We start from the raw sequence: 17,792 nt of genomic DNA on the forward strand, positions 1-17,792 counted from the left end.
ACAACAAAGTGAACCTATAAGGGATTTTCCTTTTGAAGTACGGAACCCTAAAGAGGATGGTTCAGCTCACCACTTCTTCCAGAGCGGCCGTGGCCGGCACGGAGGTTCCGCGTCGAGCAGCCACGTGGCCGCGTGACAGAGCTCGTGTATGAGAGTGTCGCGCACGCGCATCGGCGTATCAGCACTTTGCAGGATAATTTTGATGGCCGACGTGCGCAGACGGTCGCCGCGGGACGTTTTCACCAGTCGGTTCGTTGTTGTGCTGAAATGAAAAAAAAAAACAGGTTACATAAAAACAGGTTTATTACTGACTAGCGCCCCGCCCCGGCATCGCATGAAATAATTTTAAAAAAAAGGTCTAACCTGTTGGCTAATGGAAAAATGCGTGCGAAGAACACTTAATTTTATTTTACGCATTTTATTTTGTTTACCCATTGAATTTAAAGTTTACCATCGTGGAAGACATCATGAACAAACCTGTTTATCTTGCGAAGTAGTTCAATAGTGTATGTGAAGTGCCACATCCGCATTGGACCTGTGTGAGATCTACGGCCAAGGCCATTCTTAGAGGCTTATGCACCGCAATTGGGGTTATGGGGGTGTGTTGAGATGATGAGCCTTACCCAGCGGTACTCCTGAGCTGGTGTCCCAAGTGATGGGCAGGTCATCGTCGAGCGCGCCGTCAAACACGACCCGGTTGAACTCCTCATACAGCCGCCGCGTGAGTTGCGAGCGGAGCTGCTTGTAGCCGTCGCGGTATTGGAACGCTTCGGGGTGGCACCGCCAGCGGGGGACGTTGTCTGGAATACAAAATGCTTACATAATCATCATCAGCCTACAGCAGTCCATTGCTGGACATCAGCCTTTCCATGGCACGCCACAACACTGTCTTCAGCCGCTTGCATCCATCCGCTGCCAGCGACTCTCTCAAGGTCGTCCGTCCACCGTGCCTCAGGACGCCCTACACTACGTTTTCCCGTCCCTGGTCTTCATTCGGGACTCGTCTGCTCCACCGTTCATCGGTCCTGCGACAGACGTGGCCAGCCCAACGCCACTTCAGCGAACTAATTCTTTGAGCAACGTCGGAGACTTTCGTTCTTTGTCGTTCAAAGAAATCCCTAGCATTGCTCTCTTTATAGCTCGCTGAGCGACCTTGAATTTGTGGATTAGCCCCGCAGTCAAGGTCCACGTTTCGGCTCCGTAGTTTAAAACTGGTAGGACGCACTGGTTGAAGACATGTTACATGCCTGTTTTTAACCCCTGATGCAAAAAGAGACTATGTCTGTCTCTGGCATTGTAGATCTCAGATGGATTGAGCGATTTTGATAAGGTTTTTTGCGTGAAACGAGGTTTCGTCACTATGTATGTGTTTGATAAAAAATAATATTTGATAAAAAGGACATTTTTACTTTAAATGACGCAACATAACTTTTTTTTTTCAGAATTAGGTAATTCTGGGTTCTCCTTTCTCAGAATCACGAGTACTATTGATTTAAACGAAAAAAAAATTGTACCTAATTTTTTTGACAGTTTTGTGACGTTTTTTACGAAATGGACACATAAAATTTTTTATGGAAAATTGGGACGTTTTCTTTCTTCGTCAAAATCAATAGTGCTCGTGATTCTGAGTACGGAGAACCCTGGATTATCGAATTCTGAAAGTATAAAGCCCAAAATCGATTCAGCACATTTTGAAATTAGTACAGTAACTTTTTCTTTATGTGCTTAGTGCAGAAAAGGACATCAAAACTAATGTTAATAAATTTTCAGGACCTTTTATGCAGCTTTTTTTGCTGGTGCTGTTTTCTTTTTTTTTTTTTTTGGTCCTTTATAGGCAGAGCGAGTTTTTGAACGCATTTGGATGAAACCACAGTTCAGAGGTTCAAGACTCGATTAAATGGTCATGCAGTAAAGGGCATTATTTTGCCAACAATTCTAAAGATTAAATATGCAATACAGACAAAGACTGAAGATGTGCGCGAGTAAAGATGTAGGTGATTTACTAAGACTTTGTGTTTCTTAACATTGATTCGAATATACGCTTATTCGAATATACGATTATATCCGCGAATTTACGGATTCATTGGACGGGCCTTTGCATTCAGAGACGTGGTTTCAGTGCAAGGGAGAGTGTAATATCTGTCTAAAGTGTGGTGTATATATCTGAGGCTCCCCGTGAGGCTGACATAGTCACATTTGGTGTGCTAAAGCCTCATTAAAATATCAGAGGGAAAAAAAAGGAATATACGCTTATTTCGCCAATTAAAGTGGTTTCCAAAGTTAAACACTTAGGTACTTCAAAAGTAGTATAATGTACTTATAAGCTTACCAGCTAGAGAGCCCATGAAGCTCAACCGCTTGCAATTATCAGGTGTGACAGTCACATTCTTAACCTGTTTCACCAAACTGTCAACATCGTCTTCCAAATGTTTGACCAACTCCGTCACCGATTTACCCTTGGGTAACTTTTTCTTTGTTGTTGAATTAACATTTCTCTTAACTGTCTGCTTAGGCGGTTGTGGCGTACTAATTATCTTCTCGGTAAATAATTTCTTCTTAGAACTCTTTTCTCCTTCAGTTTGTTTCAACAATTTCCTTTCCGAACCCGTTAGATAAAGTTTCTTATTCTCTTTTAACCGTACCCTAACATTTTCTTTGTCACTATCGTCATCATCGAAATCAAGCTTTTTAGATACACCATATAAATCATCTTGGTTACGTGAAACAGTTTTAAATAACGTCGGTATAGATTTCCAGACTTCGCCGTAAATGTCATCCAGAAGTTTCTTTTGGGAATGCTGGATCTTCTAATCGAGCATTTCTCTAGTGACTCGTTGGCTACGTCTTTGGGCGTTGTGGGCGTGGGTTCGACTCTCGGTGTGGCGCACAAAATCAGCTGCGCTGGGCGACCATCCCCCAATACTGGGTCTTAAATTGGCATTATCTCGAAGAGGAGATTTGTTGGAACAGTTGAAAGAAACCTGAAAATATTGATTTTAATTAAACTAGGTACCTAACAAAAAAAAAAAAACAAATTATTTAAAGCAGTCCTTTTAGGCAAGTAACCAATGAAGCTGGCAGCATTCCCTCTTTAAATAGCTAAGTCAGTTCTTTTTCCAATGAAGCTGTCAGCTCTTCGGTCACCTATGACGTACACAACAACAACAACTATGACAAGTAGACAATACACAACAACTGCAAAGAAATACCCGCGTGAAAAGAAAAACACGGCCCGAGATCATGTTCTTTCCAAGCCGAGATGATGATGATGATCATGACGGGGATGTGGACAGTGTATTTATTGTAATGAATTTTAACATAGGGAGAAGTGTTTTGCAAAATGGCAGGAAATGTTCAATATTGTATCCACGACTAAGGGCATTTGGTACAGCACCATAGAGAGTAAAATCTTCAAAGTACCCTGGTTTGATAATTCCAGCCTCCCCAGGGATCTTCTCGTGTGGGCTTTTCGTGTGCAGTCTGGTCACATTCCACTAAACAGTTTTTTGAATTTGATGAGAGTTGTGCAATCACCTTTGTGTATAGGTTGTAATAAGCTGAAGACCTAATTCACTTCAATTTCTTTTGGAATGTGATCAGAATAAGGACATCAGAGACAGGTATTTGGATGGTATGGGCTTGTTCAATGGAGGTGTAAATGTAATTTTGAGTCAACCACTTTCAGAGGAAGCGATGCTGATTTACAGGTTCATTAGACAGGCCTTTGCATCCAGAGACGTGGCTTCAGTGCAACGGAGAGCGAAAAATTTGTAGTGTGGTGTATATAACTGAGGCTCCCCATGAGGCTGACATAGTCACATTTGGTGTACTAAAGCCTCGTTAAAATACTAGATTAAAAATAAAAAAACATACATTTCCGTTTGTACTTGGTTGCTTCCGTGTCTGTATCAGTGAAGGTGAGTCTTCAAACTCGGTAGAGTCATTTATAATGATTGGCGAATACACTTTGGGCGTTGATTTAATCTGAAATAATTAAAAATGGTCATAAAGTCATATGAAGAGGTGCTGTAATGGAAGATGAAAAGCAAGATTTGGAAGGACATGAAATATTATATACCATTCACAGAAACTTTTGTTTATTAAAAACTGTTTTTGCAACACTTTTAACCCTAACATTTGTGGACTGCTGGGACACCGCAGTGGGTGACACTATTTACCGGTCCGAATAATACCAACATATAATAAACGCCAAATACAAACTCGTGTTAAACTGACTTGAGTTTCAATCGGTGTGTACATGAAAAATCAGGTTAGTATTTCCATGTCTCTGGTGTTCTGTGTTCTAGGCTGGTAAATAGTGTGTCTTCCAGGAATGGTGCTTTACATTGTACTAACAAAGCCTATCTTTTGTAACTAGCATTAAGTATTATGGATCAACAAGGTCTGAAAAGTGTCTGATGAAATTGAAAAATTTTATTTTAAGTATCTAATGTAATGCTATTGTGTTAACGGTCATGTTGCATGCCAATAGCTAAATAAATAAATATCAGCAGCATATTTACTCAATCATTGCACAATTCTACTTGGTCCATATCTTGGTCCTTGGTATTTCCTCCTGATATCTTTTATTGTGGTTACATTCTACTAAAAAGTGTATAACATTTCTAATATTAATATGAATTTTCCTTACATGTGGGAATTCTAATTTTAGCTTTTCAAATGAGTCATCTAGAATAATAATGTCAGAACTGCAATTGAGTTTCTTTATTTCTTCATCTTTTCTTGGCTTATTTTTCTTCAGAGACAGCTTCGTGAAACCTGTTGAAGAATTATGTTTTTGAAAAACATATATGCACCAGTGAAGCAGTTCAATGGCGTGTGTCAAGATCCTAATTTGCAATGGATCCCCGTGGCAACTACAGCTTGGTATCTAAATTTGAAAAGTATGATCTTAGCAGTGAGACATAATATAGGCGTTGTAAGAAAGACAGAAAGAACGAAAATATTTATTCGGCATATAAACAGTAACATACATTAACGTACTTAAATATAATATAAGCCGACAGGGCTGGCAACGCAGCAGGAGGTACAGTGCTAGTATCATGTGATTAAGTCTACTGCTTAGGAATAATAGTTAAGACATCTTAGGATTCTTCAGATTCATCTTAATAAAATAGATATTTCCGTACTTACATACTGTTTTGAAAAAATTGTTTTTGTGGACTGTTCCGCAATTGGCATTGAAATTTGTATAAGTTGACGAAATATTCAAAAAGAATTTTAGCTATTATTAGAGAACTTTGAAGCATCACTTACGGGCTTTTTGGATGGTTTGTGGTTTTTTTATATCCATTTTGCAGTCAAGTAGTAGTCCATGTGATATACATAAAGAAAAACTGGGTTTGTTCTGGTTCTGGTTTGTCCATCAATAATGTTCGAAAAAATTGCAGCCGTTGTATGAAAAGTTCAATTGTCAAAGTCATGCTATTCCTACGTTGACTTGACGTTTTGTCAGTTGTTCGAAGTTTCATTCAAAATAATATTTTTATCTACGAAATTTTAGTATACGTCTTCAATTACTTAGATTTTATCATTTTATGCCTAAGATTTTTACTATAATGATTGTTTTTTTTACAGTAGCATATTTTAAAACTATAGTTATGATAGAAATAGTAGATGGATGTTGCAAGGCAAGGCAAGGTAAAAAAGTAGAAAGAATGGAATGTGAACGTGATAGGGTAGAACGTCAAAATAGCCAGCTGCCAAAGTTGACAAGCGCGTTTCGTTATTGATATAAAATAACAAAAAATATTTCATATAATTAAATGGAAATAAAGTAATTACCTATTTAACAGTAGAATAAAAGTATGAAGACATTTTTTATAAACCATAAGAAATTTACTTCACAGAGACTTTGTTTTGTGGAACTGCCATCCAAATTAGAAAATTTCTACCAGCCGTAGTTAAACTACTAGTCGCTAGATGGCATAAGGCATAAGCGCATTAGCGCAGTGAACGCTTCATGCTTTACAGGTTTTTACAATATTATTTTTATTGCAATCCTTATTTTGTTTTTTAGATATACAATTTTGTTAGTTGAATATCAAATTAACCACTTGATATTTGCATCAAGTTGCCACAAGAAATGCAATCAACAAAAATCAAAAACAAGGAAGTTTTTATTTAATCGGAATAGAAAACAATGTTTACAGTAGGTATATACAATAACAGGTATCTATAAATATTTTAATGATGAAATAACCTCATTACATGGCTTGGGTATTTATATTCAATGATATTAAAATAGAAGATAGTACCACCATTAGATTCGATTAGTGTACTCATCCTTACATCCGAAAGTGCCATTACTTTTTACAAGCTTTTATTTAACTTGCAATATTAGTATTATGTACACGCTTACTACGCTTAGGTTACTTATAACCTGAAAAAAAAAATTGCTAAAAATTCTTTTACTTGACAACGGCAAAGCCAAAAGAATGCATTTTAGATTGCTTAACCAAAGCAGAGTTAAGAGTAGGGTGGCATGGCGTGGCACAATATTGTATACTGTGCTTATTTTTGCTATAAAAAAATATAAGACGTGATTAACTAAATAGAATCAATAGAATCTACTAAGTGCCTAGGTATATTTCATTTTTGAACTTTTATTTAAGCCCCTCTTCATTTGTTATAATATAAGACTACGGTGCACTGCACAATTGCACATATTATTATGGTTTAATTAAGCCCCGTCCGCGCTGCGAATTTTCACTGCACGGTTTTTTTCTCGCAATGAGGGCTATCGTTTTTTGTCTCACTAGATGGCGCACTGTTGCGTGAGGTTTTTAAGTATGGTTTTGAAAGTCTGTTATTACGGGCGTGGAAACAAAGTTTAAATTAAAATCATATTTAATACACCTTCAAACCGTACCATATAAATATCGAGCATGCCACAGTGTTGCATAGTCCCCGTTTTGTTCGGAAAAAAGGGAGGACAAAGGTTTCCGAAAGACAAAACTGTCTCAAAACACAGACATTCATTGCTCCGGAACGCATATTTGCCATAATTAATTACAGATATTGCAAAATATTCACAAAATTATTCTAATTCTAAATAAACCCGCGTAGCTCACCCAAAAACTATGAGATTTGACATTTCGGAGACCTCACGCTACACTAGCGCCTCTAGCGGCGAATTCATTCGCGATAGCCCTCATTCTGTAACACAATTGAATCATAAACGAGTATGGTCCGCACTAGCGGTAAAAAATTCGCTCAGAAAAAATCTGCAATTTGATGCAAATGAAATGCGATGCGGTACGGATTTCATAATTTAGTAATAATATACGCATATAAAATATACGCATAATAAAACAATATCGCGTGGTGAAACATTCGCAGTGCGGACAGGGACTTTAGGGCTAGGTACATCTACCTTTAAGTATTTTTAAAATTATAATTATGTAATATTATAATTATTACTATTATTATTATCGAGCCGTGGTGGCCGAGTGGTATGACCTATGGCCTCTCAAGCAGAGGATCGTCGGTTCAAACCCCGGCTCGCACCTCTGAGTTTTCGAAATTCATGTGCGGGATTACATTTGAAATTTACCGCGAGTTTTACGGTGAAAGAAAACCTGCACAACAAACCTGCGAAGCAATTCAACGGTGTTTGTGAAGTTCTCAATCCCACCGCGTGGGAATTACTGCCCAAGCCCTCTAATTCCGAGAGGAGGCCTGTGCCCTGCAGTGGGACGTATATATAGGCTGGGATGATGATGAATTATGTAATAATTATGTTAATCGGCTATAAATCAAATCACTTAAAAACTGTGTAAGTACCTAAATATAAAACATGGCAACACTTCGAAACAATTTTTAAAGAATTAATTGGTTTGCCGCGCATTTTAAGCGGCTAATTTAAATTTAGAACTCCATGGTGTTCGCATTGCATTGAACCTTCGCCGCGTACCTTTCATTTCAATTTACGCAATTATTTGAGACGTGCCAGTGCAACGATGCGCATCTAGGTCAAGAGTTATACTTTTATTTGTTAAGAAAAAGACAAACAAATCTCAAGATTTACTCTCAATATAACCTAAAAGTCTACTTGAAAGCCGCCATTTCCTCGAATTGTTTTCATTTCACCCCTGGCCTTAAACTTAGCGCATGCGTAGTCTTGTTTGCAACCAAACATGGCGTAAATAATTCAGTTTTAGCGAATACTAGCAGGTTTTACACGCCAAGGACTTGTTTTAAAATAAATTAAAAAGGTTTTCGGTTTTAGATTTCATAATCTAACGAAATATCGTGGTGTAAAATTTCATTTGCAGTGCGGCACGGCAGTGACCTCTGACATATTGGCCATTTTAGCTAGACCCCGGCGTTAGTGCGGCTTCGATCGTAATTTGAAGCGCGTAGGGTTAATAGAGGTCAAGTTAGGCTGGTCTCAGCTGTTTTCAAAAATCGAATGTGCATGTTCGAAATATTCGTAGACAGACAGCCAGTCTGACGTCAGTTACCAACCGGTGTGGACGATTTTAAATTACGACCATGTAATGGTGAGTGCGTATTCGGAGAAATGTGAATAGAACGTGTAGAAGTAGTGTTTTTTATGTTACTGTGGAATGGGTCACGAAAATGTGCTTTTTTAGAACACAGTGCATACTGAATGTCGTGTGTAGATTTTCTTCTAGATGTTGCAATGTATCTACTGTATAGATTGAATTTTTTATTTTCTAGATTATTTTTAAATTTATACTTGATCCTAGCATGGATACTAAACAAATTGATAAAAAAATATTTCGTTATCGCATAATGCAATGACCATGTGATATTACTATAGCTGCTAACATCTATTTATCCTTATAATTATTGGGTTAATTAGGTTAGGTTACGTGAAATAAAAATATCAAGTGAACAACTTATCAGTGTCGGAACTTTAGTGTTGCACATTTAGTAAATTATTTTATTTTAATTAAAACAATTATTACGAAAACCAAGAAATAAAAATCAAAAAGCATTGGCAGCGGTGGGATTCGAACCCACGCCTCCGAAGAGACTGGTGCCTTAAACCAGCGCCTTAGACCGCTCGGCCACGCTACCACTTGTGATAGAATGTGAAATTTCGTTTCACATCCCAACAGTGATTTTATGCGTGACTATGATTTGATTAGTGAAGTGAGTTAGTAAACGGTTGTTTGGTTTTATTCATTACACACATTTTTTTTATGATTTTATTTAGCCAAATTGTGCCATCGGAACTAAAACTACCTAAGGGTCCACTGATCAACTGAATCACATACCAGAGCAAAACCTTTGTGCTACTAAACGTCATGTTTGCATCCAATGCATTTGCCAAAGAATTTATAGCGAAAATAATTATGAAAAGGTCTAGGTAAATAAAACAGATCGGAAACGCCAAAGTTCGCATACTTTTCGCTAGTCATAGTAATGTTTGCCCGAATTATTGTTTGTCATAATTATTCTCCACTGAAACCGTAAATTTTTCTGAATTTTTTAAATGGTCATCCTATAGAAAACTATAGGTTAGGTTTGTTTTAGGTATGTACTTACAACGATTCTGAAAAATATTGGATTCGGAGAAAAAGAGTTAGGTACTTATGGCAAACGATACAGTCTGTCAAACATTACATTCTGCGAGTCGATATGGACCCGTGAAAACCGCATAAAAAACCGTTGGAGTCCATACCCCTTACTTACGCTCCTGTCGGGACTCGAACCTCCCGATGGGAAAAGCCAATAGCCTCATGCTCATCGACCGCTTCAGGTCACGGTCGGCTAAATATAGAAAGCTACAAGCTCGGGAAAGCCCGTAAGCTCGGTTTAGTTAGTGCAACTAATCTTACGCCGGCTTAGAGCTTTGCTTTAGTTTGGAATTGTTTTTTTAATAAAGGTGCAAGGACAAAACGGCAAGAAGCCAAGGCCCTTTTTGGCGCAGGTTTAAAGAAATGTTTTCAACATGAAACTTCCGTCCGTGCATAATTCGTTTATCGCTTATCCCGCGAGAACTACATAAGTATGTCATTTTCCGGGATAAAACTATCCTATGTGTCCTTCTCTGGGACTCCAACTATCTGTATACCGAATTTCATCTAAATCGGTTTAGTGGTTTAGACGTGATGAAGTAACAAACAAACAAACAGACTTGGGATGAGATAATAGGTATTAGTGGGATTTATCCGTTTTGCGTGTTTACTTTTTACCAAGTATGTACCACCATGGCTATGTGTGATTTTATGAATAAAATTTACAATCCTTTCAAATAGTTTTACGACAAAACAACAATAGACACCATAAACTCGTATGAAAACAAGTAATAACTATGATTGCCAGTGAAGCAGGAAAATCACGTCGCCATTTTAGTCCTATTGTTAGATGATTGTACTTATTTTTCACAATTTTCATATTCTGGTCATGTTCCATTGAGGAAAACCGAGGGTCTTCCCTGGCGGTAGTGATATCATCAGTGTGAGGGTAGAATAAAATTAAGTATTTGGGAACTTAGGGGATTTACTGTATTCAAAATTTTATGACAGCTGTTTCACCATTATTAAATGAAGCCAAACAAACTTATGTCAACGAATAATGTAATCAGGTGTCAACAGCCACAAACAAAAAGGTTTCGATATATTTTTTTAATATTTTTTTATTTTATGTAAAACTAAAAATCAATCAAATCAATCAAAATAAATCAATAAAACTAAAAATGTATAATTATATAATAATCCATGAAAAAAAAAAGGTACCTAGCAAGTGAATAATTGTTTCCATTGTTGCTATTTAATTTCCTCAGTCGAAGTGAAAAGCAGAGTGTAAAACTCTAGCATTAAGCCCATTTTCCCTTCGACGTGTCTATCCACCCTCGCCGTACCGGCTCGGTGGCTATTTTAACGTCTCGGGTAAAATGGCTACGCTCTTGTTGTACTATTATTAACCCAGTGTGGTATGGTTGTTTAGAACTCAATGAATACCTAGATAATAACTGCATTTTTTTACTTTTAAAAATATAAGAAAACTAAGGAATGAGAAGTCACCAGTCATTTTTTGATAGTTTTTTTTTAATTTTTTAACTTCCATTGATCTTATATTGAACTTAAAATTTTAAACTTTTTTTAATTAAAAATTTCCTATTTTTTTTAAATTAAAAATGACCTTAATTTCGTTTAGAAGCAGTAGGTCAGAAAAACTACTAAGTACTACTTTATCTATGAATATCCAATGTTAGCAGAGCCCTGTAGGGCTACTTCGAAATTCGAAAATTGAAGTTCGTATCGTACCTTCCTGCTGACGCTAATATTATTTCATACGAGAGTGAGAGGGACGGTACGATACGAACTTCGATTTTCGAATTTCGTAGTAGCCCTACACTGCTAAAATTGGATATTCATAGATAAAGTAGTTTAGTTAATATGTATGTTACACAAAAAAATACACAAAATACACAATTTTTTTATGCATGAGTCCAACCCTCATTCGGTCGGGTTTTTCCTTTCGAAGACACGGAATCTAAAAAAAAAAATTTTTTCTCAAATTATACTTTACATTCTTCCGTAATCTACGAAACACGTGAACAAAGGACATACGAGAAAAACAATACTATTTTTAGTTGCTCACACCTTTTACAAGTTAAACTCACGTTTTTCTTGCTATTTGAACCTGAACCCGACCCGTGGTTACCTATCGGGAAAAACTGAGTATGTAAAGTAATAAACAAACGCCTTGTCAAATTATAGTTTTTTGCCCTCTGTCTTATAAAATTCAATAGTAAATTTAAACTGGACTTTAGAACCTAAATGCTATGGGTAAATCCATGACTATGATTGAACTTTGGATTGGACTTCGGAGTTTAATAACAACATAATAGGATGAGCCAGATGAGCGTAATTTTTGACCCTCGACGCAAAAAGAGGGGTGTTATAAGTTTGACTGCTATGTGTGTCTGTGTGTCTGTATGTCTGTGTGTCTGTCTGTGGCACCGTAGCTATTAAACGGGTGGACCGATTTGAATGCGGTTTTTTTATACAAGCTTTTATTTAGTTTCACCTGTCCCGTTGTCTGTCTGTCTGTCTGTTATCAAATCTTGCAAGTTAAATTTGACCAACTTCCAGTAGTCAGATTGACTTGAAATTTGGAATACTTATGTAAATCTCGTGACAATACAATAATCTAGTAGTGACATGTTGGTAGTCCAGCCAGGATCGTCTCCGCAGGACGGAACTCTTCAACGGTTAATAGCATCGTCTTGAAATTTGGTTTGCATATGTAGTTTATGTGACAATGTATTTACAGCCAACAAAAAGTACAGTCTGCACAAAAAGCTGTATTATAAATGATTTTTTTATGGTTAGGTTATTTTGAGTTGTGAGTCGCGTATTTTCTGTCGCATAATTTTGGTTTGACCCTGGTAACCTAGTGGTTTGATCTATGGACTCTCAAGCAGAGGATCGTGGGTCAAATCCACGATCAAAACTGAGTTTTCCGAAATTATGTGCAAAATTACAGTTGAAATTTACCACGAGCTTAACGGTGAAGGAAAGGAAAGGAAAGGAAAACATCGTATAAAAACCTGCACAAACCTGCGAAGCAATTCCATGGTGTGTGTAGTTCCCAATCCGCAATGGGCCCGCGTGGGTAGGTACTACGAGCCCCCTTTGTAGTGTACGGTCGACTAGAAGTATCTCGATGCGGCGAAAGTTGCAAAAATGTAGTACACGATTGTGGCGACCACGAACCGGAAGACAAAGCGTTGGCAGGCCTCCAACTTGGTGGAGTGATGGAATCGTGAGAGTTGCGGGCAACCGGTGGATGCAAGTGGCGAGTTGTCGTTCATTGTGGCGTTTTAAAGGTGAGGCCTTTGTTCAGCGCTGGACGTCTTCCGGCTGATGATGATGAATAAAGCGGTGGATTATTTATTACACATTTTTCTAACTTCGGCTGCATCGATTTCTTTGTATGGAGGCACGGCAGTGCCCCCGCCAAGTCGAGCAAAAAACAAAGGCACGGCCGTACCATACTTTTCTCGAAGCCATTCAGGCTATTTTCAACATACTAAGATGACTGTAACTATAATTCTTCTATTTATTCAAATTAACCACAAGCTTACTGCTGAAGGAAAATATCGAGAGGAAACCAGCACATGCCTGCTTAGCAATTCAATGGTACATATGTGTGAAGTTCTCTGTCTGCATTGGGTCCACGTGGGAACTACGGCAAAAGCCCTCTGATTTTAAGAGGAAGCCTGAACCCAGCAGTGTTACATTAAATAGGCTGGGATGATGATTGTACTGTAAATCGAGGAAGTTTTTTTTTAACCCCCGACGCAAGAAGAGGGGTGTTATAAGCTTGACCGCTATGTGTGTCTGTATGTCTGTGTGTGTGTCTGTCTGTCTGTGTCACCGTAGCTCTTAAATGCGTGGACCGATATGAATGCGGTTTTTTTAATTGAAAGCAGGTTTTCTAGCGATGGTTCATAGACATGTTTCATAAAAATCGGTTCAGCCGTTTTTGAGATATTGAACTTTGAAGTGACAAAGTCGGGGTTTTGCAACTTTTAAATTTTTTATTTCAATAAAAAGTTGGGAAACCCCCGAATTTGTCACTTCAAAGTTCAATATCTCAAAAACGGGTGAGCCGATTTTGATAAAATATGTCTAAGAACCATCGCTAGAAAACCTGCGTTAAATAAAAAAAAACCGCATTCAAATCGGTCCACCCGTTTAAGAGCTACGGTGCCACATACAGACAGACACACACACAGACACACATAGCGGTCAAACTTATAACACCCCTCTTTTTGCGTCGGGGGTTAAAATAGACCTTCCTCAAAGTAAGAAACAAACAAACAGCTCGCTGCTATTTCATCTAAGCAAAACGACCCGTTATGTTTCTCAGTTGTTTGTTCTAACAAATCGATCGATTTCATAATTTCCAACACCTCCATAACATTATTTATCTTTTCCTTAAATAAACAAGTTTTATGAGCCCTCATAATCTGGTGATTGTTATCTCTACACAAAGAGATAATTCTTTAAACAGCTTTGGACTAAATTGGGGGGATTTGTAGGGTATGGCAGTTGTCTCACCGCCGGCGAGGAAACGATTGGCTATCGACTATTTTCTCGCTCAAGAAACGAACAAAAGATATAAGATCCTGTGTGAGTAAAAGAGACATATATATTAATAGTTGATCGCTGGCGGTTCACACTGCCGGCGAGAACTCGCTTTACATCTTTTGTCGCAGCGACAAGAGCTATAAAACTCGCTGAGCTATAAAACTAGCTCAGCGATACTCGCTCAGCGCTATTAGCTTGGCGGCCGCCCGGCTCGAGCGAGTGGAGCGAGTAATCGCCCGTCGTACTCGAACACTCGCTTCTCGCTGCTCGCCCACTCGTTTCTAGTTACTCGCTCTGCTCGCTTCTCGCTCATCGTCGGCGGTGGGACAAGTGCCTAAGGTAATTATTTTACCGAGACAAAGTTCCATAACTTACAGTATTTGTTAAAGCTGATAAACCTTTGTGATTTTTGGGCATTTTCGTGTACAGATGTATCCCTTTATTAATTTTTTTCACTTTTAGAAAAATACGGCTGATTCCGATATGTTAAAAAATGTCTCCATTTTTTAACCCCCGACTCAAAAAGAGGGGTGTTATAAGTTTGACCGCGTTTTTATTATTTGAAAGCAGGTTTTCTAGCGATGGTTCTTAGACATGTTTTATCAAAATCGGTTTATCCGTTTCAAGATCATCAGCTCTTGTTCGCTGCGGTAGGAATCTTAGACGCATAATGGGTATTTACTTTACTTTCAAACATATTTGGGACCTAAAATTTGAAACACCCATGTATGCTATATCTATGCAAGATTATGGAATTCTCGGCCTGATGCTGCAGCCAGGATATCCAGAACACTAGTAGGAACACTCTTGATAAAACCATAGCAGATATATCGTGTTTGGATTCGTTTCGATCAGTATTTGATTCTGCATACAATGCAACAGGATGAGCTGATGCTGCAGCCAGGATATCCAGCACACTAGTACACTTTATTAAAAATAATAGCACATATGTCTTTTTTGGATTCGTTTTGATTAGTAATTGATTCTACATGCAATGCAGTGGTGGCAACACGACGAGCTGATGCTGCAGCCAGGATATGCAGCACACCAGTATACTCTTGAAAAAATAATAGCGGATATGTCGTGTTTGATTCCTTTTGATCAGTAAATTGAAAATACAAACTGAAATATAGATGCACAGAAAAACCAGAAAAATAAGACCAGCACTGGGAATCGAACCCAGGTCCTCGGTATTCCGTACCGCGTGCTATACCGCTACACCACTGCTGGTCAACGGTACAGACGAATTTCCCCTATGCACCTCATGTCTCAGCTTGTTTGTTTCTTATTTAGCCACTTAAGTGGTGATCCGTACAAAATACAAAATATACAGACCGCATTCTGACCCCACATGTGTTATCACTTATCATAATGCATAGAGCCTGCATTTTGTACCGCATCTATCTATCACGGGGAGTGGTCAGATGAACTGTTTGGATTGCTGCTTGCAGCTAGATCCCACTATTTCGCATAACCGTCAATCATTTCATCTTCACCACCTCAAGGCACAGTATAAAAAAGGAACAGTATTCCGCCGCGTCCTTAATATAATTACTTAAAAATAAATAAAATTACGTAAATTTCAAATGTGATTTCGCAAATAAATTCTCAAAAAAACTCACAGGTGTGAGCCGGGATTTGATTGAACCCACGATCCTCTTGAGAAGCCACAGGTCAAACCACTCGGCCACCACGGTTTTCCGGTACCGCCACAGGGCGGCCACGCCATACAAAATACGCGTTCTTGAATCTACATAGGCACGACGACGTCTGTACATGCGTCAATGTGTGCGTAAAACACACAGGGCTGACTATCGCAAAACCCTAGTACTATAGGGTATGTAGGTATGGCTTAGATGTGTAAATAAATGTAATCGTTAATCATATATTTTTATTTAAACCTACAAAAATGTGTCTGTCTATGTATTTAAGCATTATTATTTTAAATTACTTACAATAAATATATGACTACAAACTTGAACGAATTATTCGGTACCTAATTAGTCATTTCATGTATTAATCGCGATACTTTTAGAAAGCATTATTTATTTACAAAAGGAGGAGTAGGCAGGGTAGGAACCTCAATTTCTCGCGCGCCCACTGACAAGTTGGCGCTTGCTCGCGGACTCACGGCCACCGAGCCGAGCAATGAACTGCCGGCGCGCGGATTTCACGGAAAATTATGTGACTTTGTACGAGCGACAAATTATTAGAATATGACTGATTTTCGAGGTTTTAGGAAATAAATACAAATGAATGTTTTATAAATTAAAGTTTATTGTTTATTGTTTTAATCATTTGAGACCTTATTAATTAAAGATTACTTACACTAAAATATTTCCTTTTAAAGGATTTGTCTCTGAACATTCGATTGTTAAATCGTATGTAATATGTAATTATTGCTCCCCGAACTTAGTGCCGTGAAACGGTGCGACCGACATGCTCGTTCATCGCGTTGCGCACCCGACTGCTTTCCTGCGGTTTTCCTGCAATCTGCGCTTGAGGGGTGGGGTAACTCGAACCGGTGCGGGGCGGAGCGTGGCCATTCTGTACGTCAGTACTATTATATATTCTGTGGTACCGCTCTTATCTCCCAGGCATAAGTAAACAGTTTTATTACTCCATTACCATATTACGTGCAAGATGTCACAGCGATAAATTCGTCATTATTTTATTCGTTATTCTTCTTTTAACTGCGAGTTAAGTGTGTGTTAAATTACATGCAAACCTGTACAAACACACCAATGATGTTGCACATACAGGTCTAGGTAATTATCCTTATAGAAATTGTATTAAAGCAAGGCCATCTTTGACGACTATACGTATAGATAACTTTTGCCCGCGGCTTCGCCCGCGTGTAATTTTTGTTATCGCGCGCTGTTCCCTCGGGAACTGTGCATTTTCCGGGATAAAAAGTAGCCTATGTCACTCTCTGACCCATGAACTATCTCTATGCCAAAAATCGCGTCGATCCGTCGTTTCGTTTCGACGTGAAAGACTGACAACATACAAACATTGGTGCCATCACCATACAATGTATTGCAAATTATGCTTGTAGAGTAATATAAGTATTGTTGAACTAAAAGAATTTCCTTGCTCACCCGCGACCTTACGATAGCTAAGCTTATGCAAAATATGCGTGTTCATGCAGTTCCTCCACCTCCACACTGTAAGAACACACACAAATCACACAAACCCATCTATCACCACCACCACACTACACTGACGCGTTTCGAACTCAACCAGAGCTCATCTTCAGAGTGACACAACCGTACACCATGCTACCAGTTGTTAGACCAGTCAGGTCAGTGTCAGTGTAGTGTGGTGGTGGTGATAGATGAGTTTGTGTGATTTGTGTGTGTTCTTACAGTGTGGAGGTGGAGGAACTGCATGAACACGCATATTTTGCATAAGCTTAGCTATCGTAAGGTCGCGGGTGAGCAAGGAAATTCTTTTAGTTCATTGATATGGACCTCCGCAAAGTAACGCCTGATTCAATAAATTATAAGTATTGTTGTTTTTTGTGTTTGGTGGTGGTACTGTTGGGACCGTTAATAAAATCATTTTCTTTTTTTCTTTAACACACAAACACACACTTTCGCATTATAATATAGTTTGGATGCGCGAATGGCGACGGGCGAGCGATTTCTCCACAGACCTTAAAATAAAATTATAGCCAGCGTAAAAGAATAA

General features: G+C 38.4%; 1 protein-coding gene, 1 non-coding gene and 1 pseudogene across 2 annotated transcripts in view; 1 reads left to right on the forward strand and 2 right to left on the reverse strand.

Annotated features, from left to right (window-relative positions):
• Positions 1-66: 66 nt before the first annotated feature.
• LOC141438597 (uncharacterized) lies at positions 67-5,419 on the reverse strand (annotated as a pseudogene).
• A 2,814-nt stretch (positions 5,420-8,233) lies between these two features.
• LOC141438843 (solute carrier family 41 member 1-like) overlaps positions 8,234-17,792 on the forward strand; it is a 105,945-nt gene continuing 96,386 nt past the window's right edge. The window contains exon 1 of the mRNA XM_074102865.1: positions 8,234-8,525. The gene's annotated coding sequence lies outside the window, so the exon portion shown is untranslated. The remainder of the gene's footprint in view (positions 8,526-17,792) is intronic.
• Positions 8,988-9,069, reverse strand: TRNAL-AAG (transfer RNA leucine (anticodon AAG)). The gene has a single exon. It is a non-coding gene; the product is annotated as a tRNA-Leu (tRNA).

Source organism: Choristoneura fumiferana, chromosome 19 (genome assembly GCF_025370935.1).
Source record: "Choristoneura fumiferana chromosome 19, NRCan_CFum_1, whole genome shotgun sequence".
Classification (NCBI taxonomy): Eukaryota; Metazoa; Arthropoda; class Insecta; order Lepidoptera; family Tortricidae; genus Choristoneura; species Choristoneura fumiferana.